Raw genomic sequence first — 12512 nt, 5'->3', positions numbered from 1 at the left:
GTTATTTCAACAACTTATGATTTATTTGAGTGAATTTTTATGAGAATTTTTTTTTTCAACATAAACAAATTCAACTCAATATTTAACCTCGTTATAGTGGGAGAATCCAAAATTTTAGCTGCAATGTACGATTTCACATTAGCGGAAGAATCATGTGGAGCAGTTATATCTGGAATAGTTAAACGACTTAAGAAAACAAAATATCACAATAAAAACATATTTCAAATTCTAGAATTTATACGTGTAAAATGAAATTCTGGTTTTATAATTCGAGCAGAGTATTTTTTAAAATTTGAGAAGGAGAAAAAGAACACGGCAAACATAAATAAGAAGGAAAAAAATAAACTAACCAAAATGGAATCTCAGCAACTTGTGGATGTTTCTTCTCTGCACCCCCAAATTTCTCTTATCGTGCAAAACATACAGAAAATTTTGGAAAATGTTTCCGATTTTTTTTTTTCTCAAATTTACTCAAAAAAAAAATTGGAAAACGTTTTCTGAAATTTTCTGCGCAAAAAGATAAATTTGGGGGTGGGAAGAGAAAATTTCTGACTTGTGTGGGTCGAGCCTCTTCTTCCATTGTGGCCCAGTCTTGGCTTTAGCCTTTTGAGTCTTTCCCTCGTTCATAAATCATTGTTTATTATGAATTTCTTTTGGTGTCCCCTAAGTTTTCTTGCGCGCCCCCTGAGATTATTAAAATACTCTTTTCGGAACTGAGTTCGCCATTCAAGTAGCAAACATGTAAAATCTTGAAAATTACACATTAGGAGTGTTTTTTCCTCAAATTTCTCATTTTTATGACGTCGGCTACTTAAACAGCGAATTGACTACTTAAGTTTGATTAAAATCCACGACACCACATGTATTTTTTTTTTTGTTTACAATGAGCTGTGGATTGAACACAGAACCTATAACGTGCTACACAAACCCCTCACCACTAGACCAAATTAAGTGGCTTGACATCACATGTATTTTTTTTGTTGAATATAATTGTGTTTTCATTTATACAAGAAGTGCTTTTTTTTTTACAAATACAAAGAAGTATTTTAAATACTTAACTATATTTTTATTTGCTTAAATGTATGAAATTTTTTAACGTCTTTTATATAATTTTTTTTATTTTTGTATTTTCACCACCAGTTTAATCTGGTTCGGGGTCAGTTCCGATATTATGTGGTTCCAACTCCTTCCAATCGCAATTGCAGAGGATCGAACTGTGATCCTCTTACCAATTTTTTCAGGCCGTCTAAAAATAATGTATTTAATATTTATTATTTTGAAAAGTGTTTGACTTATATTTTTAAGGTAAAGCTCTTTATGACACTTCTTAATATAACCTAGTATTATTTTTCCTAAAAAAGCCTATTATTTTATTTGATAAAGGAAAACCCACTATTTTATTTTTTGTCTAGAACCCATTATTGTTTATTTTCTTAATAATAATAATAATAATAAAATAACATTAATTTACATTTTTACAATAAAAAAACATTACTTTATAATAGTTTAAAAAAGAAAAAGTCAAAACCTTGACCATTGAAAAAAAATGAGACTAACACCCAAGACAAGTGTAAACCTTGACTCCCCTTAGAAGAGTAGACAAGAAAAATCATCATCATATGAATTCACAAACAAACTCCTTCTGACAAAATCATCATCACAATCAAAAAATGGTGTTCAACACTCCAATGATTGTTCGTGTTGCACGTGTTTCAACTCAAGCATGGCAATGGTTATCCTGCATTCATGATCCCATTGACAGTGATCAGCTTTTGGATCTTCTTTGTTGTTTTCCTCTTCAACAACTTGGTCGTCTTACTCTCTGTCTCTGTTCCTTTTTCTGTCTCCCTCAACGCTATTATTCCCTTTACTCTTCTTTCTCTGACTCTGATGATTTTGCTTCTGATTCTGGTTCTGACTCTGGTTCTTCTTCCTCTACTCTTCATCTTGAACATGATTATTATTATCATTCTCATTCTGATTGTAAGTATTTTTTTTCTCTCTTTTTTTTAATGGGTTTTTTGTATTTGATTTAAAGTTTTGTTATTTATTGTTTATATGAAATGGGTTGTTTTGCTTTTGTAATTATGTTGATGATTTTGTTGTTGATTAATGGTTATTGGGTTGTGAGTTTTTTATGATTTGTTTCTTTACTTTGATGAGTTAATTTCGTGTGATTAACTTGGTTATGGCTTAGGACAATTTGAAACTATAAGTGTGTAATCTGATCTGATGAACTTGGTTGGGATTGGGACATTTTGATACTATAGGTATAGTATGGTTTGATGAACTTTTCGTTGGAAAATAGTCTAATAATTATAGGGAGAGATTAACCAAGACATTGGGCTCAAGTGGTTAATGAGTTCCACCAAAGGACAGATCGTTCGGGAGAATCCGAATTTGTTTACTGACCGGAACAATTATTGGTCAGGCTTTACTTACCTCGCGGCCGAACTCCAGATTACTAGGGGCCCTTCCACCAGGTGTCATAGTTTATAATTGACGCTTAAATCTGAATTACTACAATCTATTCCTCCTGGAGTGGACTCTCCTGACCTTATCCTGTAGGCCTAACCTTGCATAATGAGAAAAGGTTTTGGTTGTTTTGGATCTCTGTTTGGAGAAATTATTAACTTAGCTCAACACACTATATTGGCTTTAACCATGTGGTTGGCTTGTGCTTTCTTATAGTTTGGGATTTGCCATCGATTGGGGTGGATGGTTGTTGCCTAGTAAACTTTATGTTCTTTTGTAGGAGAAGATCGATTGGGGTGGATGGTTGTTACCTTAAATTATTGGGCCATCCTCCTCCTAATCAACTCTTCTTCATGGGGCTTATATTGGTTTTATCCTCACATGTCTAAACCCTTTGAGGCACAATTCTACCATTATTTTCGTTAACATGTGCCGTTCCATTGTTTTCTTTAATAGTTTCATTGCTAATCTTATATGCTAATGCTACTAGTCAGATGAATTTAGAACAAATTACTTTGCTTAGGAGAGGGCAGGTTTTAGGGTTGAGCTTAATTTATGATAAACTGCATAAAACATAAAACTGCATATGATTTTGCAATAATGCAACACTGTGAAGTTGAGAGAAAAATACTTTATTAAATCCTCACAAAAATCAAAGGATGAGTGTGCAAAAAAAATGTAGGCCGGTCGCTGAAAATGGGATTTTACCGTGAAAATTTTCTACACCATCGTTTTTTAAATTAGGGAAAAGAGACAAGTAGATGAAAAAGGAAAGGAGGAACGTCTAATGTTTGTTCTTAAAGGAAATATAGGCACGTAGGCACTTTGGTTGCACAAAGATGTATTTTGTACATTCAAGTAACTCCAGAATGGTTATTTATGATGCAGCTACTTTTATTCAAATCCCAACATTGGAGACCTGTGTAGAAAATAAACCCTGTTATCACAGAAAGGTGTTGAACCTAGTAAATTTGATTGGAAAAGACGTTACGATCGTCTTATATATCAGGTTATATATTGTTGGAAATTCCTCCTTAATTGCGGCCCACCTCTAGCTGCCTAATTGCGGCATTTGAGTTGTCTTCATTGGAGTCTCCAACACCTTCATTTTATTGGGTGTGAGAGGGTGGATTTAGTCTCGCATTTCCTAGAGATATGGTCTAAATAGTGCTTATAAAGCTTGGGTAGCCGCAGTCCTCACCTTACAAGTCACTTTTGGGGTTGAGTTAGATTTACATCAGAGCCTATCCTAAAACTGTGTTGAGCTTCCAACGCCGTCCACACTTTAGACCCATTAGGCCTGAGCGTGAGGAGATGTGTTGGAAATTCCAACTTAATTGAGATCCACGCCTACCTGCCTAATTGCGACATTTAGGCTGCTTTCATTGCAGCCTGTAGCACCTTCATTGTGTTGGCTTGGATGTGAGGGGATGGGTTTAGTCCAACATTACATAGAGATATGACCTAAGTAGTGCTTATAAAGCTTTAGTACTCCTCACTTTACAAGCGGTTTTGTAGGGTTGAGTTACGCTCAACTCAAATTATAAGATATATGTCATATCTTCGTTTGGTGTAATCTATGCCTCTAAAAGATTTAAATTGCTAGTTTCTCAAGAAAAGACTTAGGTAGCACAGAACTGGCGTAGTCCGGAAGGCTTCTTTTTTAAGCCTGATGTTGACATTATGATGTGGAAGATAGTCAAATTTGTGAGCATACTCGCGGGATTGGACATTCTGTTAGTTTTAGTATACACCGATCATAACCAAAAGCACGATCTGCAGAAATCGTGTAAAATTGTGATGTTTGAGTGTGACATTGGTAGAACCGTAGAAAGACTCTTGCAAGCCCTAATACATGCCTCATCGCCATTTCAATTTGCCCCCTCTTGATTTGCTTGTGGTTTCAAATGGTTGAGACAGAGATTTTGGGTAGTGGTTTGACACCAACCTCTTCTCTTTTTGCTTCCATTTACGAGAGGGTGGTAACCTCACCCTTTGATTTACTTTTACTATCTTGTTTGTGTGGATGAGTCAAGTGACTACGTGAATGTCCACAAGTCTTAGCTCAACTGGCAAAAATGTCGAAATTGTTAGGTCGGACGTCATGACCGGGGTTCGAACCCCGGCTCCCTCACTTGTGTTTGTGAGTTCATAATGGCTTTGTCATTTCATCTATCTACCAAAAAAAAAAAGTGACCACGTGAGTGCTTTGATTACTATGTTTTTCCACTTCATGTTTTGCTGATTTGATTTTGTTCTTATCTGTGCGGATCTTATGCATTCTAGCATCATGACACGATTGCTGGGTATGACTCAGTTTATTGATAAACCGGAATATTTAAATACAAGTTGTAATCTGTAAACTCTAAACTTGAATAATAGAAAGACATTGCAGCCACTCTGCAGTTGTAGGCGTAGGCACAATTGGCAATTGCATTTTGGTTCGACTCTTTGTGATGTATCTGCTGAGGGCTGACTGTGCTTCATGCTTTTTTTATAGGAATTTGCCTGCTAATTAGATGAAGTGGTGTAGAAGCAGACATTGGATGATACTACACAAGTGATCCCTAATTGAATTCTCTGGTTTTTCATTCTATTCAATATGTAATTGCCAATGGATGACAATGAGAACTTTGTGGTGTTTAAACCACCACCATTGTACAAAAGCAGCTTTTACTCTTTGATTCTTGTAGCTTATCAAATTGATCTCTTTACATTTGATATCCTTCTAAGGATTGATTTGTGAGTGTTTAATTATTAGTTTTAAATTTATATCACCACTCAACTGTAAGGGTTTATAGTTGAGTGATGATATAAATTACTTTATTCAGAATCTTGTATAGTACCTTCATCCCATATTTATGAAAGTTTGGCATTTTTTTTCTTATTTCTTTATTGAATACTAATTGATAACAAAATCCAAAATTAAGATGTGAAGTATTCCTCTTCACCAGGGTGCTCCTTCTCCTCTACTAAGTTCTAAAACACCTCCCAGTTTGTTTTTTTCTTTTCAATTTCCACTCTCTAAAAGTTCATGTTTTGATGGAATTTATCCTGTGTTTGGTCATTCTGTAAACTTTGCTTCGTTGTTAACAACTTTATTTTCTTGTCGTTTTTGCTAAACGTCAAGTAAATGGCAACACTTATACTCTTGCACGTGCAACTTTATCTCATATTTTTTTGCAGAGTTGCAATATTTTTGATGTAATTACTAATTGTATTGTTACTATTGTTATGAATTTTTGTCATATATTTGAACAAATCTTAATGTGTGAAAATGGATAAAAATAAGAGAAAAAATAAATGGTTTTTTTATCATTTTAAAATTTAAGTTGAGTCTAACTCATACAATCTGTAAGATTCACTTGTAAACATTTTTTCAACCTATATCAAATCTAATGTGGGGATGTGTTTTTTTATTAATAATAATAACTGTCGGAGCAGCACTTTGAATTGTGAAACATACCCTTCGATTGTAGGATAAACAAGTGTTACAATACTATACTTAGTGGCAAAAAGCATATTGAGTAGGATTGTCAAAATATGTTGCATGTTTCCATGACTCTGTGAAAGCACAGATTAGTTTATACTTACTGTTAATTTTTTATATTAAAAATAAAAGCTCTGTTTGCAATTTGCATTTGACTGCACTCAGTTCAACTTAGCCCAAACTTCCTTAGTGCCACAAACAGACAGCAACAAGTTCATATTAAATTTTCATTCTTCAATGAGTTTGTTCTAGTTATTATTTTTTTTAATGACAAATTATTAGTATGTATTGTTAATTATTTATGTTAGTTTCTTTTATCGTAACTTGAATCTTGGATCTCCAATTCTTTAAGGCTTAACTCGACCAGTTTAATCAGTTGAGCTAACGCAAACATAGTAATCCTCTCTATTTGTCATTCTCATCACTTTCCACATTCACAGTTTAATGATATCCATTGTTTGGTGAACTGATGGAAGATTGGCCGTATAGATGCCACTTTTTCTTTGTTTTTCTAATATTAGAGAGAGTTTTTGTGTTGGTGGGGTTGTAGTATATGACAAAGTTTTAGTTTGCTGACTCTGTATCCATCTTTGTGCTGCCAGCCAGAAGTGCTCCCTTAAATTACGGCCAAATTGCTACCAAATTAAAACTTCAAAAAACAAACTTGACATCTTTAGATACTGCTCCCTCCGGTCCTATATATAAGAAACATTTCACTTTTTAGATGTATTTAGATTATATTATTGTCTAAATACATCAATTCTACAATGAATCTAGAAAGTCAACTTTTTCTTATATATAGGATCGGAGAGAGTATGATCCTTTCAAGAAAACCCTCGGCCACAAAATATAATATTACTTACTTTTTAATTATACTATTAAATTTTACTATTGGATGTGTTTATTTTGAATTTATTTTAAATTTATGCTAACTTATATGTCAAAAAATTTAAGTATACTAGATATTTCACCCGTTCGATGCACCGGTATTACACAGGTGAATACTATGAATTTTGTGGTAGCAAGATTTTTTATTTGATTGAATAATACATATATAAACCTACATAATAAATCCAATATACTGATGTGAACAAATAATAGCAAAAGAGAAACCAATTATGAATATACAAACAATTAATAGACAAACATGATATGGAGAAAAATCAACAGCTTAAATCCATATTATACTTTTCAAAGAGTAGTATCAACAACAATGATATGATGAGTAGAGAGGATGTGAAATTAAAATATATACAAAACAAACACAACTTGAGTTTTTCTAAGATAACTTGAAAATGCACGAAAAAGAAATAAAATGGAATAAGCTACCTATGAATTCGAACAAAAGGTTAAATAGGTTAATTGTTCTTCAAAAGGAATAGTCTCATTTATGACATAATATTAAATAAATTTAATTTCTCAAAGTATCATAAGAGAAATAATAATCTATAAAAAATTTAACTTAACATCAAGTGATTCATTTGATTCACAACTTATTATGTTCTTCCAATTTATCCTTGAAAATTCTTCTTTTTTCATTTTAACCTTCTTCATAACTTATGAGACACTTAGAAATAATGTACTTAGTAACTTGTAGCAACAACAAAAAAACAAGGCGATAATGATTAGTTAGAACATATAAAAGAGAGATGAAAGTAATAAAAACATTTTAAACAACGTAATGCAAGTTGAGTTTCTGTATTTTGATAATCCATATTGGCAATGAAAACAAAAAACATGTGAAACATCATCTATATATTGATGTGTTTTTAATTAATGATTTTTATTTAATAAAAAAAATGAATATGTATACAGCGGGAAAAAAAATCGGGTTTTATATAAAAAAGGTTAAAAAAACACAGTAACATATTTAATTTTGTAGATGGAAAAAAAAATTGTTTTTGTTTTTATAGTCAATAGTAGTCACATGTTAGTTATTAATCTATAAATAAAATTTTTTTTTTTTGAACCAAGTCTATAAATAAATTTGAGGCCATCATTTGTACTCAACTTTCTCATATTGTAATATCATATTCTCCTCAATACAAAGAGTCCGAAACTTTTCTCTTTTCTTTCGTGAATGTCATGTTTCATAACATAATATTAACCAAATTTCTTAATGACTATTGAAAAATCTGATTGACTGTTTTTAATGAAGTATTTTTTTTCAATCACATCCATAAAACTCAAACGTGATATCTTGGCTAGCTAAGGAATCATTCCACTTTAATGTAAGGTTGGTTGAAGCATTCCTAACTTAAAAGGATGAAGATGTGTAGACCCACAAAGGATTACTATGATCATAACTACTTTTTTTTCCTTATGGAATACACTTTCCCAGCTTGTGTGTTCCTACCATTTTTTCTCTATGGCATACACTTTGTCAACTACATATTTAAACCCTATTCGAAAGTTTTCTAGGACCATTTGCAAAAGTTTCCCACTAGCCCGCTATCATAGGACATTAAAAGTGCAATAAAAATTTGATAAATTAAATTTCATTTTGTGTTAATAACTTTACTTTTTTATTAACAAATAATTTAAATAAAATGACACGAGTCTCTCTTCTAATTTAATTAATTAAGGTTATGGTAACTTTACCAAGTAGCAGTATTAAAACTATTAGGAATAGTTTGTCAATTGTCATCCATTTGAATTTTACAACACTCAAGAAATTAGTCTTTGCAGTTGCGCTAAGCTATACCCAATTTACAAAAAAAGAAAAAACTTTACTTCTTTTTTTTTTTAATTCCCCCATTTTCAGATAAATGATCTCATAGGAGTTCAACCGAAAAATAAATAAAATATAACTAAATTGGATGGAAAAAAAGATTTTTTTTTCAAATAATTTGTTTTAAGTAAAATTCATTAGCTACGTGAATTGGATCACTCGGTTAACTTTGCGCTATTCTTTTTTTATATTTTAAAACTTGTAGGTGTCTAAGTAGTTAATGAATTGTATATTTTTTGAAGTTAGTATGCTAATATTTGGTGACTTTTACTAAAAATGAATAGTTAGTAGTTAGTTGGATAAAATTAATAATTAGTACATTTTGGCTTTTTGTAAAATTTGTATGTGTATGTGGTTTGACATTAATATTGGGATAACTTCTTTTTTTTCTTGACAATAATTGGGATAACTTGTTCAATCATGTTAATATTTGAATTCGTATGAACCTCTGATCATCTTAAATATTATATGAAATTAGCTAGGCAGTGGAAATGGGTCCTTAAGTAGAAAGGAACACCGACACTGACATAGGAACATGCATGGCTTGAGCAATATATTATAGATAGATGATATTAAAAAATCAACACCACAAATAAATATATATAGTTGGCATAGCACCACAATTATTGTGAGAAAAAGCTTTATCATTCATTGATGGAAATGCAAAGCCTATCTTTATATAAAACAATCATCATCATGCATAAATAAAAGTACATTTATGTATAAATTAAAATAATATGTAAAGGAATCAAGAATGAAAGTTATCTTTAAGAAAAATAAAAGAAAAGCAAATTTTATAATAAGAAATACAAAAAGATAAAGAAAAAAAAACAATTTGATGCTATTTTCTTTTATATTTGTTTCATTTTATTCATTATAAATCTGCCTCACACTTTGTTAATTTTTTATTTTTTTTTAATGGCACACTTTGTTAATAAGTGTTACCCAAATGTCGTAATTACAATATGCCAACCAAAAAAAATTATATGGACCAAGGTTCCACATAGACAAATTATATCACATTCACATTTAAGATATATACGTGGTCATTTTATCAAAATGAGGCGGTTCATATTTAAATTTGTATTTTAAATTATAAAATAGAAGGTAAACTTTATTTTTATTTGATATTTTACTAAAATTGGACCATTTATTTCAGAATATGTGAGCATCCAATTGCCAACATATATGTTTTATTGACTTTCATGCAAAACAAGTGTATCATTAAAAATTTCATCTTTAAAATAAATAAGTAAAGTGTTTTGTAATTCATATTATTAACTTTACAAACTTTGCTATCAAATATATTGAATTTTTGCGGTTGATCTATGCATTTTTGCGTCCAAATTGTATCCTTGTATTGTAGGAGAGGATTTCGCCGGCCGTATATGCAAAATTATTTTTCCTGTTATATACTTCATCTAATTTTTTTTACTGCGGTCATGCGGTGTAAAATCATAAATATAATATATATATAAATAAATAAATAAAATCTTTTAGGTTCATTAAAATATTTATGTATTTTGTCTCAAACCATATAAGTTCAACGTAACAACACACGTACCATGGACCAGGATTTGCTGGGTGTAAAATCACATTGTTTTACATCTCAGTCGTTGATTGTCAGATCAAACGAATCAGATTAACTATTTACAAAATTACTAAAAATAATCTTAACCATACATTTATGATCATACGAACTTTAACAACAGGAAATCCGTTTCCACAATACATGCATGTGCAAAAGCTGCATTGTGGTTGAAGACATATAGTTAGAGAAGTTATTTAAGTGTTCCGAAAGTTAGAAACCAATCCGTGTCGTTCATTCTGTCGAAGTTGATTAAAAGCTAAAGCTTTCCCAATCATGGTGTATAAATCTCCATTGTACGTAACTTGATTCAGAATCTAAGGTATTCTCTGTCTATTATTTGTTTGACCACTTCACATGTACTGGTACAATTTTAAAAAATAAGTGTAATAATTAAAGAGTGAATATGAATTTTATTTAAGGATCATGCTAAATACTAGGATTTTTGGAATATTTGTTAAGCGTAGTAAAAAAAAAATAATGTTGATAAAATAATTGTTTATACTTTTAAGGTATTGAATGCACAAGTTTAAAAATTAATTTTTTCTATTAACATGCTTAATTAGTATCGGGGTACTGTTTAGGATTTTTCTTTATTTAGTTATCTTTAAAAAGTATTGATAATTTATTTTAGAATTGTAAAAGTAGTAGTGATTAAAAAATATAGTTGTAAAATGTAAAATATTGCTTTGAAAGTTGAATATGTCAAATATTTTAAGACAAATTTTTATTTCGGTTGGATCATCCGGGACAAGTATTAACTTTCACTTTATCTATTAACTAGAGTTTTGTCTACTATGTACAAATGAAAAAGTAAAAACTTTTATCATACATAAATTTATTTTTATCGTTATATCAATGAATCTTTTACTGTTAGATCAATCAATATGTCACGTTACATATCATTTGATCTAATTTTTTTAATGAACTCATTTTTAGATTTAATGGTGACACTTATTGACTTAATGGTAAAATAACATAATTTCCGCTTATTTCATCACTATTTTTTAAAAAATATATCATGTTCGCTTAATGAACTAAATTATATGTTTAATATCATAGTAAATATGTCATAATCACGATGACTTTCTTTTTTTTTGTGGTCGTTTGGTTCTACTTAAGTTTGTCCGGACTTCTCTACATGTCTATGACCTTTTTATCTTCAAATTCGTCAGGTATAATCTCTTCCATTGAATCTTTATTGAATAGTTTTTTTTTTTTTGGGGGGGGGGGTGTGAGGATCAAAGAAAAAATTCTTGGAATAGCTGGAGAGATGTCTGACAGAGAGAGGAGTCTGGAAGACTATGGGTTAGGCAAATGGGAGAGTTTAATACCACTTTATTATGGAAGTGGTGTTGGAGGATGTTAGTTGATAAAATGGGTTTGTGGTACCGAGTGTTGGTTGCTCTGTATGGAGAGGAGACAGGGAAGGTGTCAGTGGGGGCGAAGAGATTCTTCGTGGTGGAGAGATATTACACAGATTCGGGATGGTGAGAGTGACGAGGGGGAAGGGGGTGGTTTGTGAAGGGTATTGAGAGGAGGGTAGGTAATAGAGTGGAGACTTTTTTTCTGGTCGAATCAGGTGGTGAACCTTTGAGTGTGAGGTACTGGCGCTTGTTTGACTTCTCTCTTAATAGGTTAAATACGATTGCGGTAATGAGTGACTTAGGGCGGGGGTGCTGGAGGGGCAGCGTGGTCGTGGCGTCGCCAATTGCGGGCGTGGGAAGAAGAGATGTTAGAGGAGTGTAGGACTTTACTTGCTAACACTGTCTTGTAGCCTAACGTCGCAAATCAGTGGTTGTGGCGGCCCGACCTAGGTGGTGGCTCTTATGTGCGAGTCCACACCAGACTTAATCTAGCACAAACAGGTACCCTTAAAGGTGCCCGTGGTGATTTGGTAGTTACTTCGAAACAGGTTATCGACTAAAGACAATTTGGTACGACAACACATCATCACACATGACACATATTTTTGCATGACTGGCTGCGAGGGAGTGGAAATTGCGCAACATTTGTTCCTCTCATGTCTGGTACAAGACCATTTTGTTCGGATCACACACTCTGCAGAAGGCCCTCGTGCTCGCTGTTCTTTTTTGTAGCTACTGGGGTTGTGTAGCATTTGGGTGGTGTGACATGAACATAATAGTAGAATCTTTAAGGCAAAGAAATCGTCAGTCCATCAAATTCTAGATAAAGTCAAAGCTTGTTCTCTCTGGTGGATCTCGGTT

Source organism: Trifolium pratense, linkage group LG3 (assembly GCF_020283565.1).
Source record: "Trifolium pratense cultivar HEN17-A07 linkage group LG3, ARS_RC_1.1, whole genome shotgun sequence".
NCBI lineage: Eukaryota > Viridiplantae > Streptophyta > Magnoliopsida > Fabales > Fabaceae > Trifolium > Trifolium pratense.
Note: the sequence above shows the minus strand (reverse complement) of the source record.